This window comes from Nelumbo nucifera, chromosome 4, assembly GCF_055504915.1.
Source record: "Nelumbo nucifera cultivar China Antique chromosome 4, China Antique-T2T, whole genome shotgun sequence".
Classification (NCBI taxonomy): Eukaryota; Viridiplantae; Streptophyta; class Magnoliopsida; order Proteales; family Nelumbonaceae; genus Nelumbo; species Nelumbo nucifera.
The window spans coordinates 90,465,333-90,481,519 of NC_142652.1; positions in this window are offsets into that span (position 1 = coordinate 90,465,333).

A 16,187-nucleotide genomic window follows, 5' to 3' on the forward strand; every position below is an offset into this window, starting at 1 on the left:
TTTGGGAGTGACTCGTGGTCTACTCTTTTTTGACTTTGCCCGTGCCGGAGAGGCGACCGGGTCTTAAGTAGTAATGTGGCCCGTAGGCTTTGCCTGTGAGGTGTCGAGCTATGATTGTGCTGCATCAGCTTCGTAATGCCGGTCACCCACTCCTACAAGAAGCTACTAGGGGCTCGACCTTCGGGGGCAGCACTACTAACTTTAGGTTGCCAGCTCACACGGGAGCCTTGGAAGGCTCGACCGATAAGGGCACCTATGTAGTTTGTTGGCCGTCAACTCCCGTGGAAGCCACGAAGAGCTCATCTTTGTAGGGGGACCTTGCGGAGAGGACTGATGAGGCATTATCTGAATCGAAAGTAAGGTTGGTAGAGCTACTTAGTCTGTTAGCCCCTTGCATAGTTTTTGAGTTCATAAAAAATGTAAATTATAAAATGATATCTTCAAAAAAGTGAGGACTTAGCTTTGGTAGGATGAGAACTTATCTTTTGTAGGATGAGAAGTTAGCTTTTCGTAGCGTATTCCCACAGACGGCGCCAATTGATGTAACCGTTTTTGGTCACGTACCATTTTTTGGGATGTGTAAATTTTTTTTTGGCTAAGTACCTCGTGTTTGACCTGGTGGTGACGTGCCTTGGTGATGAGCTACTTGGTGGCGAACTTCCTAAGGGAGAACTGCCTGGTGGCGAACTGCCCGGCAGTGCTCCCTGGTGGCGAACTGCATAAGGGCGAACTGCCTGGTGGCGAACTGCCCGGTGGCGAACTGTCTGGTAGTGCTCCCTGGTGGCGAACTGCCTGATGGCGAACTGCCTGGTGGCGAACTGCCTGATGGCGAACTGCCTGGTGACGAATTGCCTGATGGTGAACTGCCTGGTGGCGAACTGCCCGGCAGTGCTCCCTGGTGGCGAACTGCCTGGTGGCGAACTGAATGGGGGCGAACTTCCTAGTGGCGAACTGCCCGGCAGTGCTCCCTGGTGGCGAACTGCCCGGCAGTGCTCCCTGGTGACGAACTCGTCACTTGACTTGCTCCTAGGCAGTCTGCAACTCAGAGGATGGTGGAGCTCCCTGGTGCAGCGCTACCCGGCTACCCCCCGCGTGAGGTGATTTTCTCTCCTTTGTAAACGGCGGGAGCTGAGGGACCTGCGGGAACTGAATCAGAGGACCCGGGGGTATTTTCCCGGCGGGGACTCTCCGATGCCTAAGTTAGCATTCTGATTACAAAGGGCTTGGAGAGAAATGAGAGAGCTAGAGAGCGGGGGTTACCATACCCTTTTTCTTCCCCTCTGGCTTTGGGGGTGGGAGTCCTTATATAGTGGTGCCCTCGCGGGTTAGGTGGGTGAAAAGCCTTCAAATGGTAAGACGTCATATCCCGTCAGAACCGGGGTACGGTGATGAACTCCTCGTGGTTGTCAGGCTGGCGCTTGTGCCAGGCGGCCAGGTCGGCGCCTAGGCCAGGTTGTTAGGTCGGCGCCTGTCATTCGACGGGTCGGTGTCCGGGCCAGGTTGCCAGGCCGGCGCCTGTGTCTGTCGGCGGGTCGGTGTCCGGGCCAGGTTGCCAGGTCGGCGCCTGTGTCAGTCGGCGGGTCGGTGTCCGGGCCAGGTTGCCAGGTCGACGCTTGTGTCAGTCGGCGGGTCAGTGTCCGGGCTAGGTTGCCAGGTCGGCGCTTGTGTCAGTCGGCGGGTCGGTGTCCGGCCAGGTTGCCAGGTCGGCGCCTGTGTTCGGGTCAGGTCATCAGGTCGGCACCTGTGTCTGGGTCATGTTGTCAGGTCGACGCCTGTGTCCGGGCCAGATTGCCAGGTCGGCGCCTGTGTCCGGGCCAGGTTGCCAGGTCGGCGCATGTGGCAGGCTGATCCGGCCAGACCGCGCGCAGGTCGCGCGCAGGTCGTACGCAGGCCGCGCTAGGTTGCGCCAGGTCGCGCCAGGCCAGCTAGACCGGTGCTCGGGGGGGACCAACTTAGTAAGTTGTTGCCTGGGGGCTTGTCTAGTTGTCACGAGGTGCCACGTATCGCAATTTCACTGGAGGGCCAAATCTGCGCTGATCGATTATAGCTATCAATATCTCCATTAATAATCGAGATGTACAGGATGTCCCTTAGCCGACCCCACCCGTTGACGGCCCTAATCAAAATTGTAAGCATTGAAATTTTACCATGTTATGCCACGCATCAGTCACATCGCAATAATGTGTCACAGACGCATGATGTAAGGCTAACTAATACAAGCTGGGAGGAAAAGTGGAAAACAATTTGTATGTTTGGTGTTTGGTATTTATACAATTATTCTTTAAGCTGCTTTAATTTGTGTCAGATTAGAACTAGATTAAATAGTGTTCAGGAGGCCATATATATATATATGTATAAGGGTTGATGTGAAAATGCAATCCAATTTTATGCTCCAAACAAACACATCCTTACATGGTCCTGGAAGGTAGGGCCAAGAATTGCCACCCTTTTTGGAACCAATAATAGACAACAACTTTTGAAAATGTGGCTTATGGTGCTTTGAGTTCTGACTTCTGACTTCTGTTCTGAATATCTGTAACTGTAAAGTTTCGATCCTTTAGAGGACCAACTACATCTCTAATTGAAGACATTTAATGTACATAACTACATACGATCTTGTACAGTTTTATTAGTATGTAGTTAGCAGCAATCCATCGTGTTAACTACTTAGAATACGTTTGGTTTATAGTTGGAATTGAAATGTTTTGGAATTAGAATTGAAATAGTCTATTTTCATAATTTGTTTGATTCAAATAAGAATCGGAATGAAAATTGAAATCAGTTGGAATGAGATCGATTTCATTCTCAAGAAATGATAGGGGTGTTCAAATTTGGTTGATAAATCGAAAATCGAACAGAACCAAATGAAACCGAATAAGCTAATTCAGGTATTGGTTTGGTTCGATTTTTGTTTTTCATTTTTTATAAAAAATCAATTTTTGATTTCGGTTTGATTTGATTGAAAATTTCAACTAAATCGAAAACCAAATTAATGTTGTTATTTAACCAAGTATATTAAATATTAATGCTTTATTTAATATTTTATGCTAATTAATTATTATATTTCCCAATGAACAATTTGTCAATTCTCCATTGGGTTTTAAGACCATTCTATCTTTTAATTAATAATAGTTAATTAAAACCCACACTAATTATTAATTGTTCACTAGTCGTCAATTGTTTATTAATCATTAGTTATTTTTGAAAATGGCTAATTGGCCAATTCTCCATTGGCATAGGGCTTTGATCCTATTTTAACTTTTAATTAATAATAGCTAATTAATTAAAAACCATTGGACTTTGGGTCATTCTAACTTTTAATTAATAACACTTATTAAATGCTTATATTTTTATGTGGAACCAGGGCCCAACCGGACCAAAAACCGAACCGAATTCAGTTAAGGTCGGTTCGGTTCTGTTCTAAAATAAAATCCGGTTCGATTCAGTTAAAGGAAATAATAAAATCGACTAGTCGGTTACCCACAGTGACCCGAGATTAAATGGTTACAACCCAACCCGTCAATTAATAGTTGGGTTGGGCGGGTTCCTGGATTGGGTTGAAAAACTGCCACTCCTAGTCATTTCTTTTTCAATGGAACTAAAATGGTTTTGAGCACACTTAAACCCTAGGGCTGTCAATGTCCAAGTAACATGGGCTTGGATTGATTCAGTCAAGACCCATTGGATCATCTCAGATCTCCCAGCTTTGGTCTAAATTGGATCAGATCCATACCAAGTAAACACTGCAGCAAGACAGGGTGAGATCATGTTAGGTGTCTACTAATCAGAAGAGTTCTTCAAGAGGAAAAATGTTGATTTATCAGGTGAACTATTTCTTTAACCCCCAAATTTTAGTCCAAGTGGAGGAGCAGTCACCTTAAATTTCTTTTATTTTTTTTGCACAAAATCCACCATAATTTAATTCTATCCAGGATAAGTGAGAGCATCAAAAAGAGAAGTAAAACAGTTTCCTACCTTTTTTGCCATTACTCCCAAGAAAGTAATTAAGTGGTTAAAAGTTTCAAACTGGTCAAACCACAGCAACAACATTTAGAAACAAGAGTAATACCTTTCTTAGTAACCAAATCATCCATGGGGAAGCACCATGCATAATTCTTCACATGAAAAAGCAAATGTTATGGGGAACTTAAGGGGGCATTATTCTACAACTTGAATTGTTTTTCTTGTTGCCGTTTGCCCTTTGGGTTTAGTTTTTCCAAATTAGATCATCATCATCATCATCTTCATCTTCACTTAAAACAACAATTTCAGTGGTGAGCAATCCACTTGACATTCTCGGGTATTGGCTCAACACTCTGGAAATTCTAAGAACCATCATGGTGAAGCACTTCATTAACTTTTAAATCACAAGTCCGTTTCAAAGAAAAGTGGACCATTAATAAGAGCTAGGTTTTTCAAGTAAGGGGATGGGCTTTGATTTTATGTATTTCGAAGACATAATCTTAGCCCAAAGACTATGGACCTTGGAGAAGATTGAATCATGTTTTAAGCCTGAAAACTTTGGAGACGTCAAAAATAGACCTAATGACAATGCCACCTTCTTGGATGGGTAATGGGTTTACAAACCTTGTTCCACCCCACCCAATAAAAATCTTTGACCATACTCATTAGAACCCCAAAGAAAATTAGCAAACATTTGATAGAGATTATATTGATGACAGCTTTTGGAGAGGGAACAACACTAAGCACCTGGACCACCATACTTTGAAGAACATGATCAGCTTACTTCCAAAAGTCAAAACCTTAGCTTTTCAACCATCAATCTTCCTTTTTGATTTTTTTGGATGATTTGCTTAAAATCTAAGGTTTTATAGGCACACCAAGGTATGTGAATATCAAGTGATTCTGAGTTAATCCTGTGATATTCTTGATCATATTAATGGTGAGAGACCTATCATTTTGAGGGATAATGAAACATGAGCTGATAAGTTTTCAAAAGCTTTCTCATATGCTGAAATGAATTTCATCAGAATTTTCAAGCCTTTTATCATGGTGTCATCAACGAAAACGGCCAAGTGATCATAACACTACCCCATGTGAGAGCACAGAAGCGAATATGATCATTCAAAAAAAAAAAAAAATAGTGTTAAGCTCTTTATTAAGAACTTCCTCTGCAATTATGAAGAGACTGAGTAGTGAGAGAGAGTGGGTCTCCTTGTTTAAGACCCATTGTACAAGCACTGAAGCACAACCAGATCAAGTCAATCCAAATGTTATTGAAACCAAAACTTTGAAGAACAGTAAGAATGAAATTCGAGTTCAACCTATATAAGGCATTAGCTAGCCATGTCCAATTTAAATGTTCTTCTCTCTACCCTTCCTATTAACCTATCGGTCATTCTCTCTACCCTTCTCAGGGGAAATAATCTTAGGGCGAAGAGGTGTCAGTCTATCAAACAAAATTTTTTATAACAGGCCTGAAGTCTACAGAGGTACTAGGAGCATCTTTATTTGAGATTACTTAAGACAATAAAAGTAGAAGTGTAATATCTTCAGAGGGATTTATTGATTTAATATAAGTTATTAAACAAGTGTGGCTTTGTCATCTTCAGATATCAAGTGAGGAATAATTTGATAAACATATTGATGATGACTCTCAACCTTACCATTAAGAATGCTTTAGAAATATTCCACCATTTGCTTTCTAATTTCTTGGGATTGGGTAATTTCCACACCGTTATCCATGATTTTGGTAATAGCAGCAAACTTAATTAGAATTAATTTTGATGGAGGTATGAAAAAACTTTAGTAGTGTTCTGCTCTTCTTCCTTTAACCACTTTTCTCGATCGAGATTTTTGCTTAAACAAAGAGTTCTTCTTGAATGAGAATTTGATGGAGGTTAGACTTTGCTTTGTTAAGAATCTGCTGGTTAGACTCAGAGTTAAGCTCAAGAGATTTTTGAGTTTCTCGGCAAGAACATAAAGAGAATTTCCTTGAATGTTTACTTGTCAACTGCGGCTAGCAACAATGGTCAAGAATTTAGGGCCTAGCGACTTTGAACTTTTGATAGATTTAAGACTGAAACACATGCCATTATTAATCACCACTAAAAGTGGACAGTGGTCTGAGTATAGCGACTTCCACTACTGAAGCCCAAATCCAAAAGGCACAAGGGAAATTGCCTATAACTCACCATGTCATTAAGTTGACGTTAAATAAATTAATGGGTGTTAATATATTACCTTTTTAATCTTTTAGAAAAATAAAATATATATACAAAATAAATTAATGGGTGTTAGTATATTACCATTTTAATATTTAGACATGAAAAAAGGAAAAAAATCAAAAAAAATATTTTTAAATATAAAATACATAAAAGCATAGAAATTACAAAAAAAATATAGAAATTTCAAACAAAATAAAAAATTATTTTCAAATTATAGAAACTATAGAAATTGAAAAACAAAATCAGAAAATAAAAATTGTAGAAAAAACATCAAAAATTATAGAAAAACACAGAAATTGTAAATAAATAACAAAAATACAGGAAAATTTATAGATTGTAGAAGATAGAAAAATGTAAAAAAAACATTGGAAATTATAACAAAACACTAAAAATGCAAAAAAAAAAAACAAGAAAATTGAAAACTGAAAAAGACCATTTTTCCTCTAACTCACCATTCAAGGGTAATTTGGTCATGAAGATTGTTATTTATGCTGACATGGATACCTCTGTTAAGAAGCATTAACGGCACACTAATGGAAGGTGAGTTTTGGAAAATAAAAACTTGCTGACATGGTGAGTTTTAGATATTTTGAAAAGTTGTAAGTTTAGGAGAAATGTTGAAAACTCATGGTGAGTTTTAGACAATTTCTCTTTATATATATTTATATTGAAAGAAACAGTTAATGCAATTTATGCCCGCATAAGGGTGAGTTTTAGTTCCCTGGTAATGCTAGTGCTAGGTAGGGGTGTAAATTGGACCGTATTTGGTCCAATCCGATCCAATATGAATCCATTACAGATGGATCAGGTTCAATCCAATCCAATGAATGCTTTGGGCCAAATTGATTTGGCCTAGACCGGTCCGGTTCAATATGTCTATTGGTCTGTCCAATCCATCCAAATTGATTTTGACTTGAATGGAGTCCGACTAAAACCGGTCAATTGACATCCCTACTGCTAAGGATATGCGTAAGACCAACTAAATCCAATTTTCCTTCTACATGGGTTAGGATTGGATTTTCAAGTTGTCAGCTAGGCCTATGTCTAAAAGATCAGGTGTGACATTAGACCTGTTCATGGGCCGGGTGCCCCGACGGCCCGGCCCGACCCCCGGACGGGCTTGAACAGGTATATAGGCCCGCGGGCTTAACCTCGGGCCAAAAAGCCCGGCCCGCAATAAATTCGAGCCGGGCTCGGGATTTGCCAAAATAGCCCGGCCCGACCTATAACTAAACCTAAAAACCCTAGTTGAATACCCCTCTTTTTTTCACCTCCTTCCCTTCTTTTTCCAACCGAATTCTTCTTCTCCACATCCTCTTTCCCTTCTTTATATTCTTTTTTTAATATAAATAAATTTTGAATTTATATATATATTTAATATAAATAAATTCTGATTTATATTGATTATTGAATAGGGAAATTTTCTAATTTTTTTTTATTAGGTCGGGCTTCGGGCTTTTTATTAGGGCCGGGCTCGGGCCCAAATTGTAGGCCTGTTGGTCGGGCCGGGCTCGGGCTCAGGCCTAACATATTTCTGTTAATGGAGAGTAAAAGCCCAGCCCGGCCCGGCCCATGAACAGGTCTACATGACATAAACTTGAACCAGACTCAGACTGAGGCCATAGATAACCAAAGCCCATCCCAACCCAACCCAACCCAAACCTGACCCAGACCATGGTCACAGACTCACAGTATATGGCGAACTCTACCAAATCGGTGTAAAATAGGTGTAACTCAATCATCAAAAACATTAACTATACTTTTATTTTGATTATTTACTTATAATAATGAAAAATATTTCTATGACCAAACCAAAGTCATCTTTACTATTTTACACTCAGAACAATATGTTGGAGAATTAATAACCAGAGAGGTCCCGTAGAAACTGAACTTGGACCTAGTCCAGTTAAACCCGTCCGTCATACACACTCTGAGAGGATTGCATTCAGCCACACGTCGGGAATTACATCATAGATATTCATGATGTGCGACTGAATGCCGTGTTCTCAGGGTATGCATGCGATTTTTGTTTTCAGGAGATCCCACTTCATCAGACTGCGATTCCTTAAAAGTAAAAGTGTTTAAAACGTTGCAAGTCCAACTACAAATAAGAATAATACCTGGAATGCGGTTGATACATGCAGACTAAATTGGTAAATTACGGCTTGAGAGATTTTTAAATCGAACCAAATTGTTTTGGTATGGAAATTTAATCAGATCCAACCATTTTATTATGGTTTGGTGGGATTTTTAATATGGTTTGAGAATTTAGATTATTCTATGATTTTATTGGGCTTAATCCAATTAGAAAGAGCAAATAGCTTTTCTAAAAATTAAAACTTAAAAATTTTTATTTTATTATTTTATTATAAAATAAAGAGTTTATTATATATTTATAATTTTATGTATTCAATTTAGATATATTATATTATATATAGTATTTATACATCATATATTCATTTTATATTTATACATTTCATTATATACATACATATATTTCGGTTAAACCAAACCTAAACTGTAAACCGTAATTTAGAAAACTACCAAACCACAAATTTGGTTTGGTTTGGTTTTACGGTTTGAACGATATAATGAATACCCCTACGTTGATCTGTGCCAACGGTATCAGCTATGGATCAAACCAGAACTAATATGATGGTCTGTAATTTTAGACCTAGAACCGAATTGATCAATTCTCAGGACAGTCGGATCTGACCCGATGAACTTGATTAATTTATTTAATATTAAATATATATATTATATAATATTTATATATAACTCGGTCGGATCAGATTTAAATCGATTCGGAACTGGGTAGAACCGGTTCCATTTTCAAACCAATACTAATCAAGACAATAATAGATTAGAAACTGGAACAAACCCAATTGGTTCGAGTCATCGGGTCGGACCTGCCCCATTAGAAGTCCTAGGTTTTGCATTCTACATATTTGTATCTGTATTCCTGACCAACCTTTTCCACAAACATTTAACCGTACCGAGCCGCAGATTTAGTATTCTTAATGAATTTGTAGTTTTTTTTTTTTTTTGAGTCTCTTATTTATTTGTATCTTAATAAATTTCCTTTTCAATGAACTTTGCGATGCCGATACTTTGATCCTAGTTTAAAATATAAATCAAACTCCATGCTTTTATTATGCCGATCAATTGAGGAAAAAAATACTAGAGCTCCTATGAGACTCTCAAAATAGCATAAATCATATACTTAAAAAGTCATTTGATCATGTTGGTTTGTCCTGAACCTTAGTTATATGGGATTGGCTACATGAATTCTATTTTATTATTAGTTTCGATTAATGTCATTTAAGTTTAGTTTGGAAAGAATACAAATGTAAATATGTAGAGTGTAAAATGTTATAATATTTTATATGTATTTATATTGTACATGTTTATATTCTTTCCAAACTGACCCTTATTCTTTAAAATGATGAGAATTTAAATCATATTTTTTTTTCTGGTTCTAAGGTGTAGGTGTAGCACATCATTCCGGGAGAACTCCCTGACATGAATACAAAAAAGATATATAATAAAACAATATAATTGATCTATTTTTCAATTAAACCTTATTAGAAACAAGGCTCAGATATGTAGAATGTGATGAGACAAATTAACGAAACCTAAATCACAAGAATATAACAGTGATGGTTCAAAGAGAAAGATCCTTCTATCTTCACAACTGATTGGCTTTAAACAATCAGAACACACATGGATGAAGAATTTGCATGGGCGCCCTACAGTACATCCCAACTGTGTATTGAAAATATCTCCTTATGACAAATATACAAGATATTCCCAATGTGTGGCGCCAATCTAAATTCATGAATGAAAACATGATAGGTTTATCACATGATAGCATTATCATTTATCGCCATTCACTTGGAATAAAAATCATTTTTGGCCTGAGCTCGGTTTATACTTTTACAGTTCCTGGTTCATGTATTCGATCAATAAAACTGGCGTTTCTTATCACATGATAGCATTTCACTTATTGTTTCTTCAGATTATACTTTCTCGATTTTTAAGACATGATTTAGAGTACTGTTTTTATTCTAAAAAAGCAATGTCAAATAAGAGACCATTTTCTCAAACACCTTTTTTTTTTTTTTTTATGACGTGACACCAATATAGCGCCATTTTTTAAGAAAGTGGCATTGATGCCAAACACTGTCTAAGTTAAGAAAGTGGCATTGATGCCAAACACTGTCTAAGTTGTTCAGTATATTAATGGCCCAACTTATAATGCCAGAACGCCACTATATAAAAGCCCATGGTCACTGAATCCAATGGGTTCCGGCGGTTAAGACTCAGGAGAATATAGCCCAAATGGCTGTCTTTCATGATTGAATGGCCCAACCGACAACATTTGGATGTAGCATACTAGCAAGTTCATATACTCTTTGTAGACATATTGATGGTTGGCTTCATCAAATTTAAACCGTTTGGGCGTTGATACTGTTGCCTATGACCAAGGTTCAAAATTTTGCAATGTATCAACTCGTATTAATAATGTATATCATAATGATGAAACATTGATATGATATTTGAAATAATATTTCAGGGATTGACCCGTTTTAGTGGGTAGACAAGTCTTATACCGACCCCCCTGAACAGAAACCTTGTTTATAATGAAATAACTGAGATGGTCAATGGACATCTCTCCAAAATAAGGTGCATGAGATAAAACTCGTAGATAGCTTGATGGGCCTTATGCCCTTACTCTCTCCCCACCTCTACATTGAATAGTAAGTTTAGCTTCTAGTCATGTTCCTTAATTAAAATGAACTCCATATGAAACATGTAAACATTAATTTTAATCCAAGAACCTCCAACGTAGTCCAGCTTGCTTATGGTCCATTGTCATCTGTATAGATACCCCAACATAAAATAAATTGCTGAATGTGTATCTCTTTTGAGGGAATTCATATTAGATGAAGGCTTTAATTGTGTAATAGGCTGTGGAACAAATGATAGTGCCCCGCCAAGTGAAAAAATACATGAAACCTACTCCGAGAGGTTGAATGGTTATGGGCCCTATGTATTTTATGACTGGAGTAGAGTGTTATTATTGGAAACAGCTATTGTATTCAGCTAACCATATTTCTTTTTCAGGCCCTTGTATACTTTTGACCAGATGCCACAGATAAGGACATAAGGCAAAAAGAGACGTCTTTGTCGGAAACTCAGCTTTGTCACAGCTTATAGTTAAAAATGGCAACAAGGTGAGGTGGGGACTGGGAGCCATTTCCCATTCTCATCCCCATCCCTGTCAATGGGGATAGGGTATTACCCAACCCTGTCTCCATGGGGATCTGGCAGTCCTTACCAATGTTATCAACCTGTCATTAACCCAGTTGGTTGAACCGTTCGAATTGTCACCCGGCCAGGATTCTAGGTTTGGTTCAATCAAGACCCGTCAGACAATAAAAAACTATTGACTTGGTTAAGAACAATTCGACTTGTTTGACCCGATGATTGGGTTGCTGGTTGCACAATCAATGCATGCAAACTTTCAGAGTCCATAACTTTGCACTCCGATGTCTAATTGGTTTTTTTTTTTATTTATTTTGGGACATTTCAAGATCTATGTGTCCCAAGGTGACATAAGTTCCTTGCCCAGCTATTTTTACAAAAAAAAAATCCTTTTTTGGCCTCAAATTGCAATTTTTATAAATAAAAAAATTAAAAACTGAATTTAAAACATAAATTAAATATAAAATAATGCATATAACTTATCTAAAACATATTTATACATTATTTATTGCTAAAATATATATTTATACACACATACACTTAATACATATATGCATTGATGTGGCATGGTCATAACCATTTGACCCAACCGGTCAAACCGGTGACATGCGACCCAGAGGCAAAAATGGCTCGACCTCTAGGTAGGTTTTTAAAACATTGTTCCTCACCATTTTTTTGTGTTGCTATTTTTTTTTTATTTCTATTACATTCCATTTTTTATAAAATAAAGTAATACAATTTACAATCCTATCAAAATAAATTCAAATGTATTATTCAAACATATTTAACTATATTTTTAAAAATATTAATATACATATAGATCTCTCCTCTCCCCACCAACAGTGGTAGAAATTTCCCCATCCTAGTTCCCTTGGGATAGGGGAAATGAAAAAAATTGTCATCCCTAAAACCAATGTGCCAGCCATAGAAAGGAGTTAGTACCTTACATGATATGTTGGGCTTTTTGCCCATCCTTGAAATGGTTGTCATAAAGGACCTGGAAGCGGAACTACTTTGGCCACTGATTCATAGGTCAAACAGTCCAATTGTCTAATCCAAACCCCGGTCAAATGGTCTTAGGGTCCAAAACCAGACACAGAGCTATGATTGGTTCCTGGGTTAACTGGTCTGGTCGTCCAGTCCAGTTCGGTTTTCAAAACCATAATGGTTATTACATAATAAGTTTGGTCCAACCCTTTTCATTGCTTGGTCTAATTCAAAGGACAGATTATATGTTGACGTTGTGTTTCAAAATCCAAATTTCAGAACTCCATTTTCTAAGATTCTTTCTTTTTTTTTTTTTAATTTATTTGAGTAGATATCACATTGTCACTTTTAATACATAAATGCATTCTTATCAAATACCATCAAAATTGAACCAGAGTGCATTATATATAAACTGAATCCAAATTTGCAAGACCCTAAAGCTTATTCAAATCTGTTTTCTCTTTCCTTTTTTATTTTTTTCCTCTTTTGAAGCTTCCCGTGGCAAGATGAGACTTTAAATTCTTTGTTTTCTATACGTAACAAGTAAATACAACAAAGCATATAACATTGGTCAACTTTTCAAATACTGTTGCCAAACATATCAGGCGATCGAACATGTGCTTTGTTACTTGTTAGTACATAAAAATTCAATTACAAGTGACAAATGAGAGTCCAAAGATAATGTTTTGCTTCTGCTATGGGGATGCAAGAGTCAGTCCAAAAGTAGTGTATGAATACGGTCAGTGTCAGTGTGAATATGTTTTGAGCTGATCGGAAATCTTTATTGCCTTCATACTTCAATCAATTACTTATAATTGAAGCCCGTCAGGACATGCGTTGGTTAGAACATTCACCACTGATCCTGATTAGGGTGTAATCGAGTCGAATTAAGCCGTTTTATTTTGAGTTCGATTAAGGGTTTGTTCATTTGCTCTGGAGTCTGATTTTTGAAAGTACAATAATTATATTAAGAGATATATCGGTATAGGTGAATTTTTCTTTCCTCTAAACTACATGAGAGTTTTTTTTTTTGGGGGGGGTATCATTGGAAAACAAAAAGTTGTATAATTGTAATTTAAGAGATAAGAGATAAGAAGAAACAAACAACCATTTTTTTTCTTCAAGTTAAAAGATTCTTTTTAAGAGATAAGAGTTAAGAGGAAAGAACTCGATTTGAGCCGATACTAGCAAGTTATTCAAGCCGATTATAAATAAATTAGTATTAAAAATATAAATAAATTAATATTTAAGTATATTAAAAATAAAATATTATGAAAACCAATTATAAATGTATTTATTTACGTTATAAATAAGTTAATGCCAAAAAAATAATGTTTGTTTATATGAAAAATACAAATATATTTAAAAAAATAGTACTTTTTTTATGAGCTTGATTAAGCTCACGAGCCATTCAAGCCAGTTATTATGAAACTTGAACTCAACTCAACCAAGTACTTCACTCAAGTCGAGCTTGTCTCGAACTCCATTAATGTGAACCAAGTTTGAGTATTTAACGAGCCAAGTCTTAAAAACTCACAAGTAGTTTGTCTTTCTTACATCCCTAATCCCAACTATGGTTCAAGTGTATCAATGCTTGGTTCTTTCTTTCTCTTTTACGAGGGTTCAACATATATTCAAATTGGCAATTTTTTAATCGGGCTTCGTAGTTTGTATTACTTCAACAGTTCAATGGATTGGGCCAATTTCAGTTTCAGCCATTAAAAATTCACAACCTTCTTAATAACTTATTAACTAAAGACCAAATGAGTAAATTCAGTTCAGTCACTTCTCTTTTTGGTAGGTAAATGGGATACACAAAAGCGTAGAGTAGTTCTCTCCAAATCCCATTGAAGGAGGGGTTAGATCTCAAGACTCCACTGCAACTAGCCAGAGACGTACGTTACCAGCAAGGTATCAGGCACCTTCAGCCATTTCATTTGTCACCAAACGACACCTAAATTTGTCTGAGAGAGAGAGAGACATGGATAACTCAATAATGAAACTCAAACATCTAAAGCATGGACCACATATAAACGTAAGGGGCCCAATCCGGCCCAGGATTGATCTGCGACTAAGCAGACGAACTGAACAGCATCTTGCAGATCGATGGGGGCATGTGCGCAACATGTGAACGGTGGGGCTCATTTACGTGTGCACCATAGCTGATTAGCCCAGTCCATTAACTATTTTGGCAAAGCCCAGCTCATTGATAATTGATCGACTGAACTTATCTGTTAGAATAAAATTAAAAAATAAAAGGATGAATCATACGGTGAGAGTACAGCGGATGAAAGCATACAAATTACGCCACGCAACAGGTACCGTACCGTAAGATCTAGCCTCCAGGTAGTTGAAAAGTATGGATAGGCCCATTGTAGATTTATAAATTTTACTATATATTTATAAAAATTCAAAATGTCAAATACCCCCATTCTATACATCAATGCTGAGACCGGATCTGCTCCTCACACAGGGTGCCTCACACGCATATTCTATCATGCATTGAGAATATCTCCTGTACTTATAAGTTATTATTCATGGAAGATGTTCCCAATGCATGATGAATGTGTTTGTGAGGCACCCCTGTGTAAGGAGCAGATCCTATTCCATCAACGGTTTATAATATAAATATTTAAATTAAAAATCAAAATTTCCAATTTACAACGGTTTATAACTTTAAACCAATCCATGTGCAATTCTATTGGTCTACAATTACATTGTATTCAAATGCAGCCAAAAAGGGAAATCAATAGGAAGAGTTTAAATTACATCTCCATACTGAGTTAGGGCTAAAGAAGTGTCTTGATTGGTACGATCTCTGAGTTATTGTGGTGGAGGCCTAGGATTAAATCCAGCTGTCACCCGGATTAAGAGATTACAGAATCAGGTTGTTAGCCCATGAAATCAAAAAAAAAAAAAAAAAAAAATTCTGTTACTCTGGTATGTAATATATACGGATTTTTAGACTTTATTTGTTTGTAGTGTGTAGATTTAGAAATTGTTGATCTCCCAAACTCCCATTGGAATCATCCATATGTAAGAGGATGAGATGTTTCCTATATGTGACTGACATGTTATGTGGGTAGGTATAGATAGAACTGTCACGGATAAGAAATCAGGAATCAATTTTAATCCGGTCTTAACAAGGCATATTCCTGTTATTAAAAATTTTAAAATATGTAACATTTTGTGTATCGGTGAGGGGTGATACGATAAAATAGGCCCCTGGAATTTGGTAACTATAAATAAATATTAATTAAATTAATTAAGCTGCCCCCTTCCAAGCCAACATGAAATTGGATGGACGTGTTACGGGTGGCCAGATATAATCCACGTATGATTTGTGATTCGGGACGCAATTATGTATGATTTTGTGAGACTGGATCTGCTCCTCATATTTGGCGCCTCACAAAGGCTTCATAAATACATCCTATCATACATTAGGAATATCTCCCGTATTTATTTATTATTATTTACGGGAGATGTTTTCAATACATGGTGGATATGCATGTGAGGCAGCCATTTGTGAAGAGCAGATCCCGTTACTGATTTTGTTTTTATTGGTACCGTAATTGCAGATGCCCAAGCCACGTTGGTGAAACGAAACGATGCATTGATACTTGGTACTTGGTAGCATCTTCTCTTGGACCCACCCGCCCGACAAATAGCAATTCTGTCACGACCCGACCGACGCCATGCATGTGTGTTTGTTCGTTTGTTTGTCCCTGAAGCGATTTTTACGAG